Source organism: Musca domestica, unplaced genomic scaffold, assembly GCF_030504385.1.
Source record: "Musca domestica strain aabys unplaced genomic scaffold, Musca_domestica.polishedcontigs.V.1.1 9, whole genome shotgun sequence".
Taxonomy (NCBI): Eukaryota; Metazoa; Arthropoda; class Insecta; order Diptera; family Muscidae; genus Musca; species Musca domestica.
In genome coordinates, this window is record NW_026712435.1 from 13,735,985 (window position 1) to 13,763,083 (window position 27,099).

General features: G+C 36.2%; 1 protein-coding gene across 3 annotated transcripts in view; it reads left to right on the top strand.

Moving 5' to 3' along the window:
- Positions 1 to 17,885: 17,885 nt before the first annotated feature.
- LOC101897125 (klarsicht protein) overlaps positions 17,886 to 27,099 on the top strand; it is a 382,506-nt gene continuing 373,292 nt past the window's right edge. Inside the window, exon 1 of one of the 3 annotated variants that reach the window (XM_059131584.1) lies at positions 17,886 to 18,562. The gene's annotated coding sequence lies outside the window, so the exon portion shown is untranslated. The remainder of the gene's footprint in view (positions 18,563 to 27,099) is intronic. The other 2 variants (XM_059131582.1, XM_059131583.1) reach the window with 2 other exon arrangements.

Below are 27,099 nucleotides of genomic sequence, written 5' to 3' on the forward strand. Positions count from 1 at the left end.
GGAACATTTTTAAAACTTTCTTTAAATGGAGGACACACATCTGCACTACAATTACAGTCATATTTTCCACATATTTCTTTCTCGATAGCTAGACTCCTTTAAGAAATTTACATTGAACAGGGAGATCGCTGAGTGCAGTTACTACAAATCCTTGTAGCTCCACATCCGTCCTCCAAGCAAACATGATCGCCGATACCAAGGCAAATCTCTCCTTTGGCTTATATGATTTCTACAGCCACCCAAAAAAACAATCTGAATTGTTAACTTCGACTAATCTGTCCATTGGATCTGTCAAACTGTCCATATTTTGAAAATGTCTATTTTCATATGACTAGCTGTCCGTTTTTATCTTCAATGGTTTGTTTTAAACGTATCAATGATTTTGACGTTTGGGATTTTCTTCTTTTGTCTTCAATTTTTTTTTGTTTTTGTAACAGCATTGACATTCAATCTCGGGGAAAAAATTGTGCAAACAATGCAAGAAACTTTTAATTCAACTTCAATTCGAAATTATGGCTTTATCATTTGTAAAAAATCATCGAATCGGACTTATGTGTGAGAGATTGTTGAGTGGTCTTCAAGTGGTGGTGGTGGTGTGCCAGCAGTTGGCATCAGAGGCATTTATCAGTGCCTACTTTTCTTTCTGTTTTTATGTGTGTGTGTTTCACCGCTGCACAGGAAAAATATTGAATGCGTTTGTTTTTTGTTTAAAAAAATAGTTTTGAAAGCCTAGGAAATCTCTTGAATAGTTTTTCCTCATTTTGTAAATATTTATCTGTATTATTTTCTTATTGTCATTGTTGCTGTTTTTGAATGAAGAAATATAATAAAAGAAGTTCATTGTTTTTCGTCATGGCTATTAAATGGCGACCCGTATGTCGGTCCCTCTTTCATTGTGCTGCATCACTTGTTTTGGGGCCATTGGTTTTTGGAGGGTATGCTGCTATCACCACCACTTTAATTTATTTATCAGTCTCTTATCACACACACACACACTTGAAGAACATTGACTTAATTCGTTTTTATCTCCTTGGGTCGTTTCCGAAGTATAACCTTAAAAGATGCTGGTTTTGTGGGAAGACTTCGTAGAAAATTAATCGCTAGGAACCATAAGCCATGTGGTTTTGAATCATCTAATGTATGTGGAGCGCTTTCAATTCTAAATCAATAGAATGTTATCTTAATTTGGAACAAAGGATTGGCTTTATAGCTGAGAAGGATGAAGTCACTTTACAAGTGAATGAACTAGCTTGCATGGGGATGGACAATATCGGTCCATTCCTTCTGGTACCTCTCCCAGAAAAGCCTAAAATTTTCACAGAAAACTTTACCATATCGAACAAGAAAGGATCATCCAATCTTGTGCAAACTTTGCAAATCCTAATATTTTTTTATGGTTAGTTAGGTGTGAAAATGGACAATATCGGACAATACTATAAAGTACCTCCTCCACAACATGTCCACAATTTTAAATAAATATGAAGGTCATAAAACGCGAGATGAGCATCCGATTCTTTTCAAACTCGACACATCCGAATATTTCTATAAATATGAGGTTTGATGTCAACATGGAATATATCGGTCCACTCCTTGTGGTATTTCCTCCACGAAGGGTCAACATTTTGAATAAACCAAATGCTCATAAAAGGCGTTATAAGCATCCAATTCTGTTTAAATTTCACACATCCCAATGTTTCTACAAGTACATGATCCGCTGTAAAGGTGGGAAACATCGGCGCGTTGCTCCTGGTACCTCCCCCACAATGTGGTCAAAATTCTCCGATTCTCTGCAAATTTCACTTGTCCCAATATTTTTACTAACGCAACATCTGGTGTAAACATTATAGATATGAGCCCAATCCTTCTGGTACCTCCGCCACAAGGGAGCGCAATTTTAATACCCTTCACCACATAGTGGTAAGGGTATTACGTCTTTGTGCATTTGTTTATAGCAGGGAGAAGGAAGCGAGATAGACCCATAGTTACTTTAGTGGATCTTTATAGAATCACTTTCTGAGTCGATTTATGCATGTCAGTCCGTCTGTCCGACTATGTATTCTTGTGAACACTATGAAGTTCGCATTTATTATCCGATTGAAATGACATTTCCCCAACAATATTTGGTTGGCCCAAGGACGAACTCTATTGAAATTGGTAATAATCAGATCAGATTTAGATATAGCTCTCATACACCTTCAACCGATTTCGGGTTAATTGTGCACCAAATGGCCAATATAAGTCCAATTTACCTGAATTTTGGCACATCCAACCGAATTCAGTCTAGAAGCAAGTACTTCAAAATTAGTGACAATCGGTTCAAATATTGCTATAACTCCCATATATACGTTTCATCCGATTTGGCGTCTAAGTCCCTCACCTGCGTAATATGCACTTCACAACAATGATATTTGGTACCAGATATCGTATAGAGCTCGGAAACGCCTCTGCCAAATGTTATCAAGATCTGTTCAGATTTGGATGCAGCTTCCATATATATCTTCAACCGATTTCGGGTTAATTGTGCACCAAATGGCCAATATCGTTCCAAAAGTCCTGAATTCTGATACATCCGACCGAATTCAGTCTAGAAGCAGGTACATAAAATTTAGAGAAAATCGGTTCAGATATAGCTATAGTTGTCATATATATGTTTCATCTGATTTGGTGTTTAAGTCCCTCACATTTGTAATATCCATCCGACAACAATGATATTTCGTACCAGATATCAGATACAGCCCAGAAACACCTCTGCAAATTGTATTAAGATCGGTTCAGAATTGGATATATCTCCCATATATATCTTCAACCGATTTCTAGTGCAGCAAATGGCCAATATCGTTCCAAAAGTCCTGAATTGTGGTACATCGGACCGAATTCAAATTTGAAGCAGGTACATCAAATTTGGCGAAAATCGCAAATGCTAATAATGGCAATTTCAGCCCAAATAGAGTGAATTTCGGGACGTATGTTTTCATTTTGTGAAACTCGGCTCCGATAAATATTTTATATACCCTCCACCATTCTATGGAGGTATATTTGTCATTCCGTTTGTAACTCCTCGAAATATTCATAATAGATCCTACAAAGTACAGGGTGAGATAAAAAACGGATTGATAACCGGAGATTTTGGTGGACATTGTACTTTGGAAATTAAGTGAGGAACCTCATTTTGTAACGATTCTTGGATGGCGCGTGCTGAGTCCAGAATATTTTCGCGAAAATATTCGGCATTTATTCTGATGTCACGGTCGATTAATACGAGCGGCGAGCGACCATCGGCTGTTATGGCGGCCCACAACATCACCATGGCCGGCGCTTAATTTCTGGTGGCCAACCGAAGGTACACATTTTCAGCTGACCTCTTTCGAAAGTAAACACGATTATTTTGTTTGTTTACAAACTGCTGGACAACGAATGTTTTCTCATCGGAGAAAACCAAATTTGGCAGTTCACCACTTTCAGCCAAGCGAAGCGACTCTTTAGCCCTTTTGAGTCTATTTTATTTCTGTTGCGGTGTAAGTTCTTGTTCTTTTTAAAATTTCAATGGCTTTAGCCCGAGCTCATTTTTCAATATTTGCCGAATGGAATATTGCGATATGTTCAGCTCACGAGCCATTTTTCGGCCACTGCGAAACATTTCTTCTGATGTTACTGTGTTCCTTCGTCCACTTCCTTGATGTCGGTCTACGCTTCCAGTATCACGGTAATGAGCGATGGTACGAGACACAAAAGATTTATTTTTGTAAACAATATAATGAGCTGTCACTGGAATAATTTTAACAGCTGTCGGACGAGTGGCTTAGAAATGACAGCAGTCTGAAATTGGTTGCAGTTTTTTTCATCTCACCCTGTATATATATTCTGGATCAGCGTGTGATATGCCTCCCATATGTTAGTTCCCTCTGAAACCAAACTATAACTGCTCTAAAACCAAATGTTGTGGTATGATCTACTTCAAACCAATTCTCTTGTTACGGGAGCTCTATTTAATATGCATAGTGGTGAGTTTGGCTTTTCCTTACTGGTTAATGCTAATATCTCTCCTAACTTTTCCCAAATTCTTTTCAATCTTGGTATATGTAAATATTTCTCTCAACCAGAGATCTGATAAGGATATGGAATTTAATGGCCCTCTCCTTTTGGTATATCCTCCACAAAAGCCTACAATTATTCGCATAATGCTGAGAATAAATGTTCGTTTTTCTTTCAATTTTGCGCATCCTAATATTTTTTTTATCAATATTAGGTGCAATAAAATTCTTCGGTCCATTGAGGTACCAGAACCTCACGCACATTTCAAAAATTTCCAAAAATCATTACATATCTCATATAAAGTGAAGGAAGTATATGTCAAATACGAAATGGACAATATTTACTCATTCCTTCGGAATCTGCTCCCTAAAGGGTCAACATTCGTTGTTTTCTTCGTCAAATTCTTCCAAAACTCTTTCAGAGAAATTGTGCCATCATCAGAATGTTTTGGCTTCATTTTGAAATCCGATGAATATTTCAAGATAATGCATCCATAGAGGGAACAAAACTAATTGATAGCCACTTTTATGGTTGTGAGTTGTAAAAGCCCCATGAGCTACTCAACGTCTTAGTTATTATATTTAATTATTTGTTGTTATTGTTGTCTTACAATTGTGTCAATTAAGATTCTCAAAATAGTTTCAAAACAACTTAACAAATATCTAACCTCATAGCTTTAGTTTTTGAAATCCCATCACATCACATGTCCACAAGCCAACCAGTCAGTCAGTCAGTCCGTCAGCCAGTCATTCCGTACTTATTGGCGGCCCATGTTTTGCTAGCTATCTTTGTAGCTCGTTTCACTTTCTACTGTTTAAATATTCTGCGATTTGTGTGCCGCCGGATGACATGATGGAACCAGCTATGAACCAGCTTCCAACCAACCATTCGACCAGTACCAATGACAATAAAATTCCATTCATTGATTTGTTACCAATGCAATCAAAAAGAATTTCTACTTGTTACAATTGCCGCCACCGCTGCAAGAGCTCACCAGACTTGGCGTCATCATCAAAAGGTCCATTGACGATGGCAATGATGATGATGCTGCTGCTGCTGGTGATTCGATGGCCAAAACAATAATCATGGAGGTTTTATGATCATTGACTGACTTTGCAAAAGTGGGGAAAAAATACCCACAAAAAATCCTAACATTTTTCGCATCTCCATTGTATGTCAATAGAGCAGCAACAGCAGCAGCAGCGGCTGAGTTGTTGCAATTTTTTTCGTTGCCTCACGTCCTTGGCTGCAACTCCGTTGGGAAGCTGGTTGGTTCGATTGCTGGGTCTGAGAAAAAGGTGTTTTGCAATGTGGCAATTTCGCATAGAAAACGCAAGTGGTTGGATATCCATTCCATTTCAATTCAGAGATTTTTTCTTGGCGATTATTTGGACGTGGTGGTGGTGCTGCGGATCATGGGAGTTATTTTACTTCTAGTTGTTGAAAAGTTTCAAAGGAAAAAATGTGTGAAAATAAACTGGTCTAAAGTATTTCGGAATTGATGCTCTCATCGTCATGAGGACGAGCATCGTCAACAGCTCTGCGCTGGGTAACAAATAATGCGTTTGTAATTATTGCATGGCATGGAAGTATGTAGTGAAATTTCGAACTAACCGACTGACTGACTGACTTAAGTACATATCATTGTTAGAAAGTGAATTTCGTTTTCCTGCTTTTCCAAACAAAGGCATTTTTTCCTCATGACATTACCGAGTTATATGCTTGAAAGAAATTGGAAATTATTGACGGGAGGGGAAACGAAGTGAATGGATAAAATATGAATATTTCATTTCTAAGCCACTCGTCCGACAGCTGTTAAAATTATTCCAGTGACAGCTCAATATATTCTTTACAAGCGTACAAAAGTATTTTGGTGAGAATTTTCCAGGCGTAATAGTGTGATTTTCTTTATATTTGGCTGGAAAACCACAAGTGCTAATCGTTAGAGAACTTCAGCATTTAAATGTGAATAAATCTTTTGTGTCTCGAACCATCGCTTGTTACCGTGATACTGGTAGCCCGTAGCCCGACGTCAAGAAAGTGGATGGAACAAAACAGCAACATCAGCAGAAATGGTTCGTAAAGTAAACAAGCGACTTGATCGAAACCCGCGTCGAAGTGGCCAAAAAAAGGCTTGTGAGCTGAACATATCGCAATATTCCATTTGGCAAATATTGAAAAATGAGCTCGGGGTAAAGCCATTGAAATTCTAAAAAGTGCAAGAACTTACACCGCAACAGAAAGAAAATAGACTCAAAAGAGCTAAAGAGTTGCTTCGCTGAAAGTGGCGAACTGCCGAAATTGAGTTTCTCCGATGAGAAAACATTCGTTGTCCAGCAGTTTGTAGACAAACAAAATGATCGTGTTTACTTGCCAAAGAGGTCAGCTGAAAATGTGCACCTTCGGTTGGCCACCCGAACTCAAGCGCCGGCCATGGTGATGATGTGGGCCGCCGTAACTGCCGATGATCGCTCTCCGCTCGTATTAATCGACCATGGCATCAGAATAAATGCCGAATATTATCGCGAAAATATTCTGGAGGGTGTATTAAAGCCATTTTGGCCGCAGACCTTGGACATTCCACCCAAAAATGGTTAAAAAATGAGGTTCCTCGCTTCATTTCCAGCGCAAATCTCCGGTTACCAATCCGTTGAACTATTGTGTCTGGAGTATTTTGGAAAGCAAGGTTGACACTAAAAAATACCAAATTGTCGATCACCTCAAGCAAGTGCTCCGCCGGGAATACACCAAAATACCGAAGAGCAACATTCGGGCAGCGTGTGACGGTTCATTTCATAATTCATGCCAAAGGTGACCAATTCGAGCAAATCTAAACTTATTCTAAAATTTGATGCTATTTCCGACATTTTTTGCTTTCATTCAATAAAATTTAGAAAAAATGTAAAAATTATGGCGTTTGAATTTGTTGCAGTTTTTTTATCTAACCCTGTACAGTTGAAGGTATTGTTTTTCAGAGAATCTTTTGCAGATAATCTTCAAAATTCTTAAAAAAAACTGTTTAATGTTGTAAAAAAATAAAATAAAATAAAAAATCGATTAGATTGAATAATAATATAACGAATTCTCCAAAAATCGAATTTCAGAGCCCTCGGTAAAAATTGCTGGGTTAGTACAGTTCAGTGTTGTGATTGTGATTTTCGTGCTTTACCAAATAGGTTAAACACATAACCTCGGAAAATAAGCAATTGGAATTACCAGGGCTCGCAAACGACCCAACGACAAACTACATCTTTCGTTGATCGTCTTCTAACATCTGAACTGAGTATACCCTCTGCCACATGGCTACAGAGGGTATATATCATTTGATATGGCCAAAACGTGCCTCATCGAAATTACGGTTTTGAGACTCTAATTCCTTTTGGTCCAAATCCGTTTAAGGACATTTTGAGTCTATCTAGGGGTGTCCGTCCCTCTGTCCGTCTTTCTGGCTAATGCGCACAATTAGTCTCGAAAGGAAAATCTGATATGATCCAAACATGGTATATCGTATTATTATTGTCAAACGTAGATCGAGTTCGGAGACGGACAACATCTGTCCACTCCTTCTGCTACCACCCCCACAAAAGGTCGAAATTTCCGAAGAAAATAATTTACCATGCGATCAATCGATTTAATGCAATCTTTGTAAATCCCAATATTTTGTTAGGGCTAGGCCAGGTGCGAAAATTGACAATATCGGCGCACTCCATCAAGTGTCGCCCCCCACAAAGGGTCAACATTAGGGTCAACTCTTATAAAATGAGAGTCCTATTGTCTTCAAATTTCGCACATTCCCATATTTTTATTAACCCAAGATCTGGTGTAATCATGGCATATATCAGTCCTCTCCTTCTAGTACCACCCCCGAAACAGCTCAACAATTTTGAATAAACCTGAACTTGCAAAATGCGAATTAAGCATCTGAATCCCTTCAAACTCGCCACATCTTAATATTTCTATCTACATAAGATCTGGTGTAAAGATGGGATATATCGGCCCTCTCCTTCTAGTACCTTCCCCACAAAGGGTCAGCATTTTGAATAACCAATCATAAAATGTGGATTCAGTATCTTATACTTTAAAATATTTCTTCTAAAATAGGATCTGGTGTGAAAAAGGGCCACTTCTTTTGGCACCTTCCCCACATAGGGTGAAAATTTTGAATAATTATATCTCTCATAAAATGTGAAATAAGCATCCGATTGTCTTCAAATTTCACACATCCCCATATTTCTATAAACACAAGGTCTAGGAAGATCGTAAATATCGGTTCACTGCAGACAAGGTCAAATCAGCGCTTTTTCTCAAACTTCGTTTATCTAAACATTTTTCTCCACCAGAGATCTGATGTGAATATGTCTCGCACAATGCGTCAAATCGGCGATTCTTCTGGAATTTTATTAATCTAAATAATGTTTTCTCCACCAGAGATCTGATGTGAATATAAGGTCGACTTTTTGATAATTATAACATGCGAAACAAGTCAGCGATCAAACTTTAGCCAAAGATATATTGCCTGAAGATCGGCAAAACCGACCGATACTTTTTAATTATTTTTATTCTCAGTTATTAACCTGAGAAAATACAGCAAAATTCATGGCACTGGGACTTTATTATACAAATTTAACAGGTTGATGGTCACGAGCTGAACAGCCTTAGTTATTATCAAATTTTTCAAGTGATATGATTTGAACCACATCACACTCGAGCACCTACCAAACAACATGTATTATTTTGGAGAAAACAAAATGATTCAATTACATTTCTCGCAATTGTGTCTTTGCAGATGTGATAATTTGTTTTTGGGGCCAGTTTGTATTGAAATTGGAACGCAACGGGGGAATGTTGAAAGAAACCAAAAAAAAAAAATCTTTATTACCCGTAATTACACCAACAACATTGTTAACGCCAGCGGTGGTGGTAGCAGTAGCCGCAAAAAGTTGCTGGTGGAAAAAGGTTATTAGAGCATTACCATAATTTGGCCTTTACACAAACAAGAAACACACACTCATTTGCCAATACTCTGTGGTTTTGCTAGGCTCAAAAAGATACACTTTTATTTTTTTCCTCTTGTCTTTTCATTTTGGGTTTTGGCTGAAAATTGATAACTGATCCGTTATTTTCTTTTTTTTTTATTCTTCTTCTCATTTATTGTCTTAACCACACAACAACTCCAAGGTTTTTGGTTCATCATTCTTCTTTCTTTGCGGCAAGGAAAGCGAGAAGGCACCGAAAACGTTTTGTCTTCCAAGCAACCTCAGTAGGAAACAGCGAACAAACGCCACAAGTGGGCGTTTACTTTTATTGAAAAGGAGTCATAATGATGGATTGTTGGCGTGTAAGGCAACACAAAAACCAGAAGAAAAAAAAAAATAACAACGTCTGCTGGCAAATGGTGGATAATACTTTTCCTTTTGCGAATAGTTTTTGCTTCTCCTGTACGTTTTCCGGAGAGCTTTCCTTAGTTTTTGCATAAATTTTTTTATCGTCGGCATCATAATCATCATTACAGCCGTCATGGCCTCATCATAATCATGACTGCTGACACCATTGACGCTGCCATCATCATCGTCATTGGCATGGTCTTGGCTTGTATGATGTCTTCTCAGACCGTTAACAACTTGGCAGTTAAGTTGTTTTACAAATTACCAATAAATGATATTTTTTCGCAATTTAATCAATCACACGTTCATTGCTGCAGACAGAGATTTTCTGCCATAGCTTCAAACAAAAAAAAAAAAAATTGAAAAGAAAAAAAAAACTCTGGCAACAAAACGTTTTAGGTGCAAAGGTTTCAAGTTGCTGTAACTTGTCCCCTTTTTACTACAGTCGCGCATCGCATCATCATCCTCATCCTCAAAACAATGACAGAGCTTCATCATGCCGATGGCGGCAACTCTCTGCCAGTTCTGTGTTGTTGGGCGATGTTGTAAAACTGTTGTTTGATAAAACCGTTGACGTTGTGGTCCACTTAAGCTATAGGAAGAAGAATCTTATCATATTTGGTCAGTTAAAGGTTTAATGAAACCTTTTTGTGGAGTCCTAAAAAAAAGAAAAAAAAAAAAAAAACGTTATCCGCACAGTGATGTATTTGTTTTGAAAGAGGATGTCTGTGGATCTTTGTTGGTTGGGAGGCAATACACCACCAAAAAAGGGTTAATCGAATGTCAAATTACGAGCTCGAACCCAGGTCTCTTTTATCTGTAATTTCCTCAAATTGAGCGATATTTTTTCAGAAAATTCGAAAGATACCTACGTCTGAAATTATTTTTGCCTATAACGTCCATATATTCGGAAAGTACTCCTCGAGATTTTTCATTTCACATGTCCTGGTGGACATACACTTAAGCCAGTATAGGCATGTTGTGCGCTGTGGTTTACTACATCTCTCTCTCTCTCTCTCTCTCTTTTTTTATTAACCCCTTATGAACCGGAGAAAAAATCAATTAAATTTAAACTTTATCTTGACGGACATCTTTCCCCCACACTTTCGGAAATGTTCGGATTAAGATTTCTCAAAATCCATGTGTTTTACGTATATAGTGTCTTCGGAAATAATGCAGATTAGAATACTAAGAATATTTTGGTCCAATAAAGGGTATTTTTAATCCTTTTTTTTAATGGATAAACTTTTATTTTAAACAGGATCGTTAAAAGTCAAATTCTTCTAAAAAATTATTTGTCAACAAAAAAAAAAAAAAAAAAAATAAAAAAAAACTGTAGGGCCTAGAAGACATTAAAACTCTACCTACAACTTACATAAATCCATACATATATATTAAAAACACATTTTAGGGCTAAAGCCATACTTTTTGGGAGTTTATGCAAAAGTCTCAAATGAAGCATCATTTTATAAGGATGACGTAAAATACAAAAATAGTCGTCATCCAATATTACTATAAGCCCCTAAAGAAAAGAAATCTGTATGTTCACTGTATATCAAACATTTATTTGCAAAAAAAAAAAAAAAAAAAAAAAAAAAAAACAGAAAATATTTTGCTAATTTTTTGATCATTTTTTGCTATTACACACACCCACAAATCGGAAAACAAAATAATTTTCTCCACTCGTTTACACTCTTGCTCTATTTTGGGCAACTTTGCTTCCACTCTCATTTTTCAAACGGTGGTAACTCGGAAATGCTCCCACACAAAACAAAAGAGTAAAGAGTAGACTGCGTAAAAATCTCTCACTCTTCGAGCAATCCCGCTCTCAAGAAAGTTTCGCTTTCGACTGAAAATGAGCATATCTGTGCTCTGATTACGTTGTTTTTATGGCTCTAATTGTGTGTGAAAAATATTGCGTTCTCTGAGAGCAAACGGAACAACTATTGTTTAGTAAAAAACTCTTCGATTTTTTCGAAAATTTTCCCAGAGGTAGGTATTTTTACCCTGATTCCGGGAAACTATTTTTTCTTGGGGTGGACCCGGGACCCCAGATTTTCGACCCGCAATTCCGGGTTCAAGACCCAACCTGGACCCGGATCCAATTACCCGATATAGAGATATAGGTATCCTCATGAAAATACCTATCCAACAAGTGTTCACATTATGGGGTAAATGGCCAAGGTTCGGAAGTTATAGTCAAATTATCGATTTTTTGGACCCGGTTTTTTTATAAAACCCCCTAAAAGTCCAAAAAAGGCCCAATTGATGCCAAATTATAGCTGACACTGTTACCTTTCCAGAATGCTACAATTTGTGCGAATACCTTTTTCGGGTCCAGATATATGGGTCTTTCATTCCGCATAACCCGATTCTTACCAGTTCATTAAAATTATGTTTTCAGTTGGATAGGTATTTTAGCTTAGGTAGGTAGTAAGCTTTCCAACGATATTTAAATTGTCTATATCGGGTAATTGAATCCGGGTCTAGTCGGGGTCACGGGTCCGTCCCCCAAGAAAATAGTTTCCCGGGATGAGGGTAAAAATACCTACCACTGGAAAAAATTGAAGAGTTTTTACTAAACTAGAGTTAAGCCGAGTAAACAGCCTGCTGCTCAGCACAGGAATGTCCCTCTTTTAATAAAATGCCTTAAATTTCACATCCGATCACTCTCTCTCTCTCTGTCCCGAACACTCTCTTTCTCTCTCCCGAACACTCTCTTTTCCTCTTTTTATCTCTCTCTCCCGAACACTCTCTTTTCCTTATTGTATCTCTCTTTCATGTTGCAATTTATCTCTTCTTCATTATTTAGCGGAATGGGGCAAACACATTGGTAAAGAAGAGAGAAATGTTTTGATAAAGAATCGCAGAACACTCTCTTTTCCTTATTGTATCTCTCTTTCATGTTGCAATTTATCTCTTCTTCATTATTTAGCGGAATGGGGCAAACACATTGGTAAAGAAGAGAGAAATGTTTTGATAAAGAATCGCAGATTTGTTTCGCACGTTATGAGAGATACAATTATTGAAAAATTGGACCCTTTGAGCCGATATATGCCACATTTACATCAGATCTTGTGTTAGTGTAAATATTGGAATGTGTAAAGCTTAGGATGAATCGTATGTTTAATTCGTATTTTATAAGAGTTTGGGTTATTCTAAATTTCGACTCGTATATTTCATCTTCACATCAGATCTAGCTTTAGTAAAAATATTGAATTGCATGCTAAATTCGCATTCTATGATGGTTTGGGTTATAAGAAATTTGTTACCTTGGTGGGAGACGCACCAAAATGAGTAGACCGATATGTCTCATCTTCCGATATATCGCATGGCATGTGTTTCCATTTTCGTACCTTGCCTTGCACTTGCAAAAATATTGGTATTTGCACAAAATCAAATGATCCTTTTTCTTTCTATGTGGTAAATTATATTCTTTGCAAATTATGAACTTTTGTGGATGTGGATCGATATTGCCCCTCTGGGAACTCGATCTAAGTTAGATCAAATCGACTGAGGTTATAAAAATATGAGCTCAGAAATCCTTTTGTTATTTCGCTGAATTGAAACTAACAAATGTTTCTAAAGTCAGGCTATATGCCAGGATTTTAATTTATGCATACCATGATCACAAAGCACTAAGCGCCCAAATAAGTAAGACAGTTGTGAAGGTTTTCTCGTGTGAAATTTAAAATCTGCGATCAAGATAATCTTTAGAACCAAGTCTATATTTTTGAACCCTTCGACGTCATTCTGATGAATATCTGATTCGCTTCTTTTCATACTTAGCTATTTTTTATTAAAAAGAAGATGCATTCTCATATTTATTTCCTGCTACCACAGTCTGTGTTGTGGTCTTGACGCCTTTCTTTGTGGTTGACTGGTAGGTTGGGGGTCTGTAGTGGTCTTCGCCACCACCACCATCATCGTCATCATTGATGTCTATTATGATTGTCGTCGCCCTGTTTTGCTTTTTTTTTGTTTTTGGCCGGTAAGTGATCTGACGAGTGAGAGTTCGAAAAGGTTAATAACGGTAATAAATATTATTTTGATGTTGTGCCAATATTTTGCGATCCTGTTGTTGTTGCTCGATGATGATGATGATGATGGCTATTGTCTCATATTTTCTAATATAGCCAGCAACAACAACATCTTATAGCTGTGGCTTTTTTGCCAATCGTCTCATAATAATTTTTCATTATGAAATGCAATTTGAAATGACTTCAATGATCTTATTGGCGATTTTTCTTTCATTTCTTCAACGTCTTCGGCTTCTTCTCCCCACCCGTTTCTCATCATTCGAACTTTGTTGCATGCAACTAACCTCCTGGTTTAGTTGTTGTGTCAAATTGTTATGGCCAGAGTTGATCGATAGAGCCACCTACCAATCAATTGGATAAACAAACAAATCAATGACAGAGAACGGAGGAGGACGAAGAGGATGCCGAGATTTTTAGTGTAAATAAAATTGATGAAAACCTAAACTAATTTCCATTAAATGTTGTTGTAATCACAAAAAGAAAAAGAGTTGCCTAAGGTGGTCCCGGTCCATTGTCTGTCGTTGGCTAAGTGCGTTACATTCAAATTTATAGTTTGGCTTAAGGAAATACCAAGAGCGTAGTTGAGATTTCCCAGAAAAAAGAAACAACGGAAAATGAAAAGCTTACATTTTTTCTGGCCATTGGCTATTTTAATGAGTTTGTATTTGTTGTTTGTTCGTTTGTTATTGATTTCCTTTATTTTCTACCCCAGCACTTTGGATCATAATTTATGGACTTGTCATGAGCCGCTGAAAATGAATGCCAGACAGTAAATGTGTGTGTGTGTGGGTGGGTGGCTGGCATAATATTTCCTCTGAAGTATAACAATCTTTGCAACTTTGTAATGTCCAGATTATGATTCAATTGCTTATCAACATTTCTGAAGGAAATGAAAATCATCATAAGTTAATACAAATCTCAATTGTGAGGTAATTCGGAAATGTCAGAGGAAATCTCTCGAAAATATTTGCATGGAAATAAATTGTAAATTGTAGTAGCAAAGACCCAAACCACTTTCATTTTACTCCTACTACTCCTTGTAACGGCAAACACTGATTTTCCGGTTTGGTCCCAAATTTCGACTAAATCTGCCGTAAATTATTCTTCTTAGCTTCTCGAAGAAAATATTGGATGTAGGTCAACTTTTTGGAGTATTCCGACCTGATTCGGTATTTTGAAAGTATCTGAACCACTTTGGAACCAAATTAGCTGCAATTTGTCATTTGGGTTTCTCAGTGCTTAGTTCAATTTCTCACAGGAAATATACAATGCAGGTCAAATTTTTGGCATAGGTCCCGTATATAACTGTGTTTCCTGGTTTTTTGTTTCTGCTTCAATTTCAGATATAATTTCAATTTCGGGTTCTCAGAGGGTAATTTAACTTCTGCCAATATTTTTTTAGTACAGATTAACCCCCTTTATAACGGAGATTCTACATTTTATGTATTTTGAGGAGAGCAAATCAAATTTTCAGATGGTGGAAGGCATACAAAGCCCATAAAAGACCTTCAAGTGTTTTTTTGTTTATAGAAGACTTTCAAGAGTGTTTTTTCATCCGCAATATATGCTACCTATTTATAATTTTTTTTGATTAATTTTTTAAGATTTTTAAACGATCATCTGCCTTTAGGATCCCTTCAAATGGTCTTTAGAAGTCCCATCCCTACAAGACCTTCAAAAGATATTTTAAGATTTCAGTGTGTCTTTTATTGATGGACTAGAAAGTGGCCGCTACTTCGTCACCGAAAAGTCCAAATTGGAGTTTAGCAAGATTTTTAAATCTATGAATTAATTTTTTGACTTTCAAAGTTTAATATATTACTTAAGTTTTTTCTTTTTCGGAAAGAATAATAGAAAAATCTTTAACTTTTACAGAAAAAATCTTCAGAATCATTAATTTTGAAGTTTACCGAGAAGGATATTAGTAAAACCATTGAAAAACGGATCCATCTAGAAACCAACAGCAACATCAATATAAAATTTCTAAATTTCAGCTCAATCCATTCACCCAATTCCAAATTTAGAAGCATTTAGTACGCATATCCAAAACAATCTTCATCTCTCTATCCTAGACATCAACATTTAAATTTAGTACTATTTAGTACATTTCGCATAATTATAGTACGCATTTGCAAAACCACTACTAGAACTCAACACAGATACCAACAAAGACTTCAATATCAAATTTGAGTATTCCAGCCCTATCCTTTCACCCAATACCAAATATAGTACCATTTAGTACTTTTCGTACAGTTATAGTACATATTTTCAAAACCACCTCCATATTACAATTCCAGATATCAACAGAGACTTCAATATCAAATTTGAGTATTCCAGACCTATCCTTTCACCCAGTACCAAATAAGGTACAGTTTATGAATTTTCGTACAGTTATGGTACACATTTCCAAAACCATCTCTATATCTCAATTCCAGATTCCAAAAGAGACCTCATTATCAAATTTCAGCATATCAGCTCTATTCCTTTACTCAATACCAAATTTAGTACCATTTAGTACTTATCGTACAAATATAGCCGCATTTCGAAGCCACCGCCAAATTTCAAACACAATCTAATATCTAATCTAAATCTAAGTATCAAATTTCGGAATTTCAGTTCTATTCCTTCATCCAATACCAAATTTAGTACTCTTCGTACAATTAAAGTACACATTTTCGAAAACCACCTTTATATGTCCAGGGTATACATGAAAAGCGACCCTAATGCCAAATATCAGATTTCAAGCACTATATGTTCACCCAATAGCAAACTGTACCAAAAATAGTACTATTTAGCACTTTTCGTACACTTGTAGAAAAGATTTCCAAAGTCACTTCCACTTCTCAATTATAGATACTAACGGAGATCTCAATATCAAATTTGAGAATTCCAGCTGTATTCTTCATTAGTACATTTCGTACAAATATAGGACGCGTTTCCAAGCCAATATTTTAGAACTTTTCGTAATCTTAACGTTCGAATTTCCAATAATCCTTTCGTACATTTATCCTGCGCTCCATGATCGACTCTCATTCCAAATTTCAGAATTCCAGCACCATCGGTTCCTCCCAATTCCAATTTGTATCAAATTTAGTACTATTTGGTACACATAAGTACGAATTTACAATGATTAATTTATACCACAATCCTACACTCCCACCGTAATCTAAATTCCAAATTTCAGGATTCCACCACTATCTATCTGTTCACCTAAATCAAATTTAGTACATATAAGTACGAATTACCAAAGTTTAACCCTTTAACACTTAAGTAAAATTTTTCATAACTACCTACATAATACAGTCCAATAGAAATCTTATTTTCAAATATCAAATTTCTAACTCTACCAGTTCACCCAAAATTTAAATTGTACAAAATTTAGTACCATTTAGAACACATTTGTACGAATTTCTCAAACTACCTACTTACCTCAGTCCTACTATTCAATAGCAATCTTATTTCTAAATTTCACAATTCCTGCTCTATCGGTTCACCCAAATCGAAATTGTACCAAATTTAGTACCATTTAATACTTTTCGTGCACATGGGCACACATTTCGAAAACTACTTCCGTATCCCAAACCTAAACACCGTCAATAATGTTAATTTCAAATTTCAGGTTGCCAGCTCCATTCGTTCCTCCAAATTCAAGTTGCACTAAATTTAGTACCCTATAGTACTTTTTGTATTCATGAGTACCAAAACAGATAGGGGTAGAATTCTGAAATTTTAAATTAAGAAAATTGTGGGAGTGTAGGATTGTGGTATAAATTAATCATTGGAAATTCGTACTTATGTGAAGCAAATGGTACTAAATTTGGTACAAATTGAAATTGTGACGAGCCGACGGAGCTGGATTTCTGAAATTTGGAATGAGAGTCACTGATGGAGTGCAGGACTCTGCTCCTCAACATTGATTCCCATTCCAAATTTCAAGTTTTTAACTCTAACCGCTCACATGATACGAATTGGTACCAAATTTAGTACATTTTTGTACTTTTCCTAAACTTATGGTGTGAATTTGTAAGAACCCGTTGGTACATCTATCATACACTGCATCAGTGACCCCATTCCAAAATTAAGAGTTAGTACCTTTTAATACTAGTCGTACCGTTATAGTACGAATTTCCAAAAAACCCAGCCTTATCTGACTTTTTCGGACCAAGAGTTATCCTCACCCAAAATTACAATATGCAAATGGAGTTGTGGCCAAATGTTGGCTCTCCTATTCAAAAATCGCTTCTATAGTATTTTTTCTTAAATTCCTAATTTTTTGAAATCGAATCTATTATAACATCCTTTTCTCTTCTTCTTCTTCTTTTTTCTTTTCAGATTCCTTTCAATTTTGTTTGTCAGTGTTTTTGTGCTCAAATTTCCCCATTTGTGGAGTGTTAAAGTGAATTTGTAATACACGTTTTTTTTTTTAAAAAAAAAAAAAAGAAATAAATAAATGTTGGCAATATTTTAAATATTTATTAACAAAGCAACAAATAAAACAACAATAACAACATCAATATTATTTGCCTTTCATTTGGCAAACAATAAAAAACGGAATTATAAAAAAAACATTCCTTGGCAAACATCATCATTACCATTAGGAACGTGGAATCATCCAGGCATTGGCAGAGACGAGACAAGATATCGCTGCAACGTCAAACTAGTAATAACAACAACAAATTTATTTACAAAATTCATTTAACTATTCGGTTTTGCATAAACATTTGTACATATCCGTTGGCCATCGTCATCACATTGATCCTCTTTTTCCTTGTTGGCAATCGTGTGTGGAAATCATAAAAATAGTCCCAGCAGCCAACTTTAAGATCATCTGGTGTGCGTATCAACTTTTCCACCAAGCAAAACAACAACAACAACAAAAGAGAGATAAATTGTGTCCAGCTTTGCCAATGATCTTGCGTTGTCGAACACGTGCTATTAGTTTTTTATTTTCAAACAAAGTCTTTATTTTTTGAAGTGCCTTATTGCCACATATTGTGGCATTCATATCTACATCAGACAACATCTCACAGCATTTGCCACAATTAATGGACAATTCCTTTGCGACTGCTGTTGCTGCTGCTGCTCAAAACCTCAACTGAACTAAAGGTAAGTTGCAAAATTTCCAACAAAAAAAAAAAAATCGTTTAAAAGTTTCGCTTTCTTTGAAGAATTTATGGCTAATAAATGTAGGAAATTTGCTGTCTTCAAAATGTTTAGCAGATAAATTTTAGTAGCAATTATTTTGCTACAAAGACATTGCAATAAATTTCCCCAGGAAGAAGAAAAAAAAATTAAATTAGAAATGAAAAAGGAATTTGTTTGAGACAGGAAAGGATTATTTGAGGCCATTTAATACTCACTGAAGTCATTCATATCAAGGTTGAGATAAAAAAAACTGCAACAAAGTCAAACGACATAATTTTTACATTTTTTTTTTTTAATTTTATTGAATGAAAGCAAAAAATGTCGGAAATAGCATCAAATTTTAGAATAATTTTAAATTTGGCACGAATTATGCCCTTCAAACGGCCAATGGAACCATCACACGCTGCCCGAATGTTGCTCTGCGGTATTTTGGCCCATTCCCGGCGTGCCGCTTGCTTGAGGTGATCGACCCTTTGGTATTTTTTAGTGCCAACCTTGCTTTCCAAAATACTCCAGACACAATAGTCCAACGGATTGGTAGATTGGAGATTTTGTTGGCCATTGTGCGCTGGAAATGAAGCGAGGAACCTCATTTTGTAACCATTTTTAGGTGGCGCGTGTCCGGCCAAAATGTTTGCGTTCCCAAGGCTTTAATACACCCTCCAGAATATTTTCGCGATAATATTCGGTATTTATTCTGAAGCCACGGTCGATTAATACGAGCGGAGAGCGACCGTCGGCTGTTATGGCGGCCCACGCCATCACCATGGCCGGCGCTTGAGTTCTGGTGTAGCACATTTTCAGCTAACCCCTTTGGCAAGTAAACACAATCATTCTGTTTGCTTACAAACTGCGGGACAACGAATGTTTTCTCATTGGAGAAAACCAAATTCGGCGGTTCACCACCTTCGACCAAGCGAAGCAACTCTTTAGCTCTTTTGAGTCTATTTTCTTTCCGTTGCGGTGTAAGTTCTTGCACTTTTTGGAATTTCAATGGCTTTAGCCCGAGCTCATTTTTCGATATTTGCCGAATGGAATATTGCGAATCACACTTTCACGTTTGAATTCCATCACAAATAACTTTTTTTCTGGAAAATTCTCACCAAAATGCTTTTGTACGCTTGTAAACAATATAATGAGCTGTCGTTCGAATAATTTTAACAGCTGTCGAGCGAGTGGTTTAGAAATGGCAGCAATCTGAAGTTGGTTGCAGATTTTTCATCTCACCCTGTATATATGTTTCATCCGATTTGGGGTTTTATGTCCCTCAGATGCGTAGTATGCCCTCCGCAGCAATGATCTTTGGTACCAGATATCTGATACAGCCCAGAAAAACCTCTGTGAACTTTCATTGCTTCATATCGGATCAGATTTGGATATAGCTCCCATATATATATCTTTATCCGATATTATGTTTATTGTGCACCAAATGGGTTATATCAGCCGAGATGAAATGAATTTCGGCCATTCCGTCAGAATTCATCCTAGAGCCAAGTAGAGATATAGCTATAGCTCCCATATATATATTTCATCCGATTTGGGGTTTTAAGTCTTTCACATGCGTAATATGCACTCCACAACAATGATCTTTGGTACCAGATAACTTATAGAGCTCAAAATTACCTGTGTCAAATTTTATCGAGATCGGTTCAGATTGGGATATAGCTCCCATATATATCTTTATCCGATTTCAGGTTTTTGTGCACCAAATGCCAATATCAGTCCAAATGACCTGCATTTTGGCACATCCGACCGTATTCAGTCTAGAATCAAGTACATTAATGCTGGTGAAAATCGATTCAGATATAGCTATAGCCTCTATATATATATGTTTCATCCCATTTGGTGTTTTAAGTCCCGCGCATGCGTAATATGCACTCCATAACAATATTATCCATATGTCAGATACACCTCAGAAACAGGTTATAAGCAGATTTGTAATGAGTAGTGGGCGATTTTTTAAATCAGTCGAAAGTCCCAATTCCAGGAGTAGTTGAAGGTATTTTATCCACACAAGACTTTCTGAAAATATTCTATTCTTTCAAGACCTCTTCAATAACTTCTAAGGAGTACATAGTAAAAAAGGGATCTAGGTTGTGTGACTTCTCGTTTCCAACAAGACCATTATGGTCGAAGACCTAGACTTCGTAAAACCTGATTTTTTTATTAAATATTTTTGCTTACACAACATTAACAAAGTATCAGACCGCCAAGACCATAATTAAGAACTCTCTAAAATATTACAAAAACATTGGATTATTTATTTTGGAAGTTCTTGCCTTGGCGGGCTCGAAATTCACATATGACCTAGTGGACTTTATTTTTGGTCAGTACAACCCCAAGAATCAGAAACGCAACGCTCCCAATCGCTCCACCCTAATATTAATTTTTCTTTCTTACATGGAAAGCCTCAAAAAATATCACAGAAAACACATACCTTTAGAAAATATTGTAAAATTTATATTAACACTTCTTCCTGCAGGAGACCGGTTAACATCTTTTATTGAACATCTCATAGACCTGCTATGTATTTTATAAATACTCTTCGATCGAGTCCATTTGGGGTCATCACTGATAATCAGACACATTTTTCTAAATTAACAAAAAAAAAACAGCTGAAGATTTCTCAGAAAATACTCAAATGTTGTTCTATAATTGTAGGCGGATATGGTTCATTTAATGGAAACCCCAAAAACTAACAATTTAATAAATGTATTTTTTTTTTTTGTAATCTAAAATTTCGCCTATGATTTCATGACGGACAACAATTGAATAAAACATAATTGCTAACATGTTGACCAAATACGATTGCAACAACTACTAATACTCTAACTTGTTGTTAACATTTTGTTTTTTATGGCCAAAACGTGGTGGTGGAAACACTGAGCAAAATATTAATGAAACGTTTTAACAAGAAAACGAAATTCAATGTTTAATAAAAATAGAATACAACCTCAACACACGAGATACCGCCATAAACTTATCGCACAAGTACAAATTATCAGTTTACAACAACAACAAAAACACAATCTACTCACTCAAATCAATTTTTTAACAATTTCCCACTGCGCAATATTGATTTGATTCGTTGGAAAGAATGTTGAAGCATTTAATGTTTTATGAATTATGGATGTGTTTTTTTTTTTTTTTTTTTCTAGAATATTTGATAAATTTTTAACAAATAAATTTAATTTAGAGCTTAGTTTCCAAAGCAAAATGTAGAGGCATTATATTCTGACTGACTAGTAAATACTGAACTAAATTTCGTCATGAAAATCCTTATTAAAAATGGATTTCTAATACAATGGAAAGGACAAAAGGTCGAATTTTTCGAAAAAATAAAAAAATAAATAAATAAAATAAACGTAAAATAGGCGTATCAAATTTCGGTTAAGCTTTGCACATCTTAATATTTGAATGAGCCTTAAGTCAGTTGAAAATTTGGACGAAATACGTTCACTCACCTCCCAAAATGAAACGGTCAACATTTTGAATCGTGAAATCTTCATACATCTACCAACCATAGATCTAGTTGGGACCCACTACTACTGATGTTTCTCACAAAAGTTTCCATATATTCCATCAGCCATATGGCTACAGATGGTATATATCATTTGATACGGTCAAAACGTGTCTAATGGAAATAACGGTTTTAGACCCTAGGTCTCTTTGGACCAAATCCGTTTCAGAACATTTGGAGTCGATCTAGCGATGTCCGTCCGTCCGTCCGTCTGTCTGTCTGGCTGGCTGGTGCGCACGATAACTCTCGAAGGGAGTATCCGATTTGATAATGCGCTTTTCTTCCAACTTTGCATATCCTAATATTTACGTCAGTGCTAGGTCAGGTGTGAAAATGGACAATATCGGTCCACTTCATCAAGTACCTCCCCCACAAAAGGTCGAAATTTTCAAAAAAAAAAAAAAATATATTTTTTTATGCACAGAAAGAGGAAGGATAATCCGATTTTGCTCCAACTTTGCAAACCCTAATATTTGCGTCAGTGCTAGGTCAGGTGTGAAAATGGACATTATCGGTCCACTCCATCAAGTACCTCCCCCACAAAGGGTAAACATTTTGAATAAATATAATGTGATGTTAGAATCCGACTGTCTTAAAATTTCACACATTCCAATATTTTCCTAAACCAAAGATCTGCTGTTAAGATGGAATATATCGGTCCACTCCTTCTGGTATCTCCCCCACAAGGGATCAAAGTTTTGAATAACCAAAACATTTATAAAACCGAAATCAGACTCTCTTTATATTTCACACATCCCATTATTTCCACTAACAAAAGATCCGTTGTGAACATGGGATATATCGGTCCACTCATTTTGGTACCTCCCCCACAAAGGCTCAAAATTTTGAAAATCCATGAAGCTTAAAAAAGCTAAATTGACATCCGATTCTATTCATGACTTGGTACATCCCAAAATTTCCATTAACACAACACAGTCCAAACCTAGCACGTCGCAATATTTATATCATATTTATTTAGGTCCGACACGAAATGGTCAATATTGGCCTATTCCTTCGGAACCAACTGCATAAAGGTTTAAACATTTGATCAATCAAACCAGAAGTCAAAAGATTTTAAAATAATCGAACATTGGCTGAGGGTATACATCTGTCGGCAAAACCGACCGAAACTTTTTAACTTGTTCTATTAGACTTAGGTCAGATGTGGAATAACGTCTTCGATATCTTTCACATAACGGGTCAACATATTTCATAATCATAACAGAACAGTTCAACAACATTTTTTAATCAAAACTTCAGACATCGTACGCAGCTTTCAGACTTGATTTTTTCCGCTTTTTTCGTAAAGAGTACTGGGCGAATTTCCAAACCACCGCCAATTCTAAATATCAAATTTCAGAAATTTATCTCTGTCCCTTCGCCCAATGCCAAATTTGGCACCATTTAGTACTTAGCGTACAATTATGGTACACATTTCTAAAACAACCTTCATATCTCATTTCTAGACACCAACAGAGGGCTCAATATCAAATTTGAGGATTCCGGACATATCCCTTCACCAAATACTAAACTAAGTACCATTAAGTACTTTTCGTACCAATATAGGACGCATTTCCAAACCAACGCCAAATATCCAAAACGTATACAATCAGTAAACATCAAATTTCTGAATTTTAAGTCTATCCCTTCACGCAATAAAAAATATAGTACCTTTCATTACTTTTCGTACAATTATAGTAGTACATATTTCCGAAATTTCATATTTCAAATACCAAATTTCAGATTTCAAGCTCCATCTGTTCACCTAAATACCAAATTGTACCTAATATAGTACTATTTAGTACTTTTCGGTAGTACTACAAGGCCAGTACACATGTCCAAAACCATATTTTTATCACAAAACTACCACCAACAGGGACATCAATACAAAATGTCCAAACTGTTCTAAATTTAGTACCATTTTTGTACAGTTCGCACACTTAGTACATATTTCGAAGACGGTCTTCATACGTTAAACTTACGTTTCAACCGCGATTCTCATTCTAAATTTCAAGTTTTTAGCTCTACCCGTTTACATAATTCCAAATGGTATCATTTTAGAAGTCTAGTACCATTTTAGAATTTTTCGTAACCTCTATCCTGCACTGCATCAGTGATTCTCATTCCAAATTTTAGAATTCTAGTCCATTCCGTTTGTCCGATACAAGGCATAAAATTTTTAGTTCCTTTTTAATACTTTTCGTACTCTTATACCCTCGAATTTCCAAAAAATACACCTACGCATCAAGACTGATTCTCGTTTTGTTTTTAGTGACATTATTCACCGGAATTGTTTCAAAATTGGTATTTGAAGTTCGTTATGGATAATGCAGCCTATGACAGAAAATTGTCTGTGCAGGTCCACGTTTTGGTATAGCCCCCCATATAATGGTACCTCCCTATATTCGGTATTTTGATGATTTTAGCTACACTACTCACCGATTTTTTTTCAAGTTTCGCATTTGAATATTGTAATGACTTATGACAAAAGTTCCCTATGCAGGTCCATGTCGTCGTATTGACCCTAATATAACGGCTACATTCGCTATTTTATAATTTTAACAGAATTTTTAACGTTTTTTTTTTTTTTTTGAAAATTTGCCAAATTCGTTCTAATTTAAATTTTCTCTTTTTTACTACCTCTTTCTCTCTCTCTCTTTCTACCTCTTCATAAATCCTTTCTGAACTTGAGAAAAATTACTTTTTTTTGCGTCTTTGCTAATTTAAATTTATTTGTTTGTCTCATTGCATGACTGAGGGTGTACAGCTCTCATTGCTTGTAATGCAAAAAGTGGCACAAATGACTACCATTTTTCTTCTGGGCACGTCCGGATAAGTCCTGGTAATGCAGACATTGCCGTGTAATGTGTTATTTGGCTCATGTAGCTTCCAAGTTAGTATATCATTGCTTTCTTTTGCCTGTTACCAAAAAAAAAAAATCACAAAACATAACACCCTCTTCCCCTAAAGATCTTGGTCGACTCCTACTTAGCTATTTATGGACGTCCTCCTCCACATACACACAACAGAAAATGCAAATTGTCATTGCAAATCGCAGCAATTTCCTAGTTGACAATGTCAAATTTTCTCTAATTTAGAGCAAATTCATTTTCATCTTTTCATTTTTCATTTCTTTTGCAGGAAAGTGAAATGGGCGAAAGTTTTTTCCCTGGGTTTTTTTTCGGGAGTAACAGATATGGCAAAACGGATCACTGAGCTGCACCGGGCGGCAGGGATGGCTGCAGAAGCAATACTCCGATTCGGTGGGGGTTATTTGTTTGTGGCTTGTTGTTTAGTGGTCGTTGAGCAGATTGATATTGAATAACCTCCAGACGACAAAGCGTTAATTACCAATCACCAGCAAAAAAGCAAAACAAGACTAAATGTCTGTGAAGTGTGTTGGTGGTGGTGGTGGTTTTGGCTTTTTGGTTGTCTGCATTGATTGTTTGGCCTGGTTGCTTGTTATTTTGGCTGATTCGCTGATGTCTGGTGGTGTTGGTGTTGCCTGGAGTCTGTCCATTTACTCAAAGCCATTCATGTGCGGATCATGTGTGCTACAAGAGTCTTTTTCCGACTGCTGTTGCTTGCTAACCATGGTGATGATGACTGTTCCTTTGGCCACATTTGCCTATTCCTTTGCCTCGTTGGCCTCGATCAACCTTGTATGTTAATGTTTAGCCGCTTACTCGGCTGTTTAAAGGCTGTTGTCTAATCGCAGTATTTGAGTCTAAATATTTCATAGTTAAGACATTGTTGCCTGGCCAAAATGTTTCAACTTGATTTTGTTTAAAAAAATCTTTTCGAGAGCCTTGCCAGTGTTTCATTCGAAATTAGCAAGCCAACCGGGAAGCAAAAAAAAAAAAAATAAATAAATAAAAACGACGTTAAACTAATTTGCATTACAAATTAGAAAGTGGTGCAAATACACTTCGGTTGCAGGCAAAAAAAAAAAAAAAAACAAAAACAAACAACAAGGATTGCCTGCCACAAGGAGTAGTCGAAATATTTGCGAAATTCCTCTGTTATGGTTATAAAATGTTTGTTATAGACATTTGCCGAGCAGAAACCAAAACAAAAACCGATATGAAACTCATGATTAATTTATGGCCAGCGCATTGATTTAGTGAAACCAAGTTAAGATAGCCATAAGTTTCATCACCTGGGAGTTTCATTTGCAATGATAAGGAAAAATGTTATTTGGGAGAAATTTATGCTAAACTGAAAAGGGGAACTTTTGAAAAAGTTTGTCACAAGAGGTATTCCCGGTATCAAAAAAAGAAGGATTGGACCGATATTTCACATCTTAACAGTAGATCTTGTGTTAATAGAAAAAATGGGATGTGTGAAATATGAAGAGAACCGGATGCTTATTTCGGATTTTGTGATCGTTTTGATTTTTCAAAATTCTGAACCTTTGTGGGGCGGGTACCAAAAGGATTGTTCCGATATATTCCATCTTCACAGAAGATCCTGTATTAGTAGATATAATGAGATGTATGAAATAAGAAGAGAACCGGATGCTTATTTTGGATTTTGTGAACATTTTGGTTATTCAAAACTTTGACCCCTTGTGGGGAGGGAGGATACCAGAAGTAAAAGTCCGATCTCTACCATCTTTCTAACAGATCATGTGTTGATGGAAATTTTGAGATGTACCAAGTCTAAATGGAATCGAATGTTAATTTCGCGTTCTATGAGCTTCATGGATATTCAAAATGTTGACCCGTTGTGGGGGAGGTATCAGAAGGTGTGGACCGATATATTTCATCTTTACACCATACCAATGATAAGGAAAAATGTTATTTGGGAGAAATTTATGCTAAACTAAAAAGGGAAAGTCTGTCACAAGAGGTATTCCCGGTATCAAAAAAAAAAAAAAAAAAAAAAGGAGTGGACCGATATCTCCCCTCATAACAGCAGATCTTGTGTTAATAGAAAAAATGGGACGTGTGAAATATGAAGAGAACCGGATGCTTAT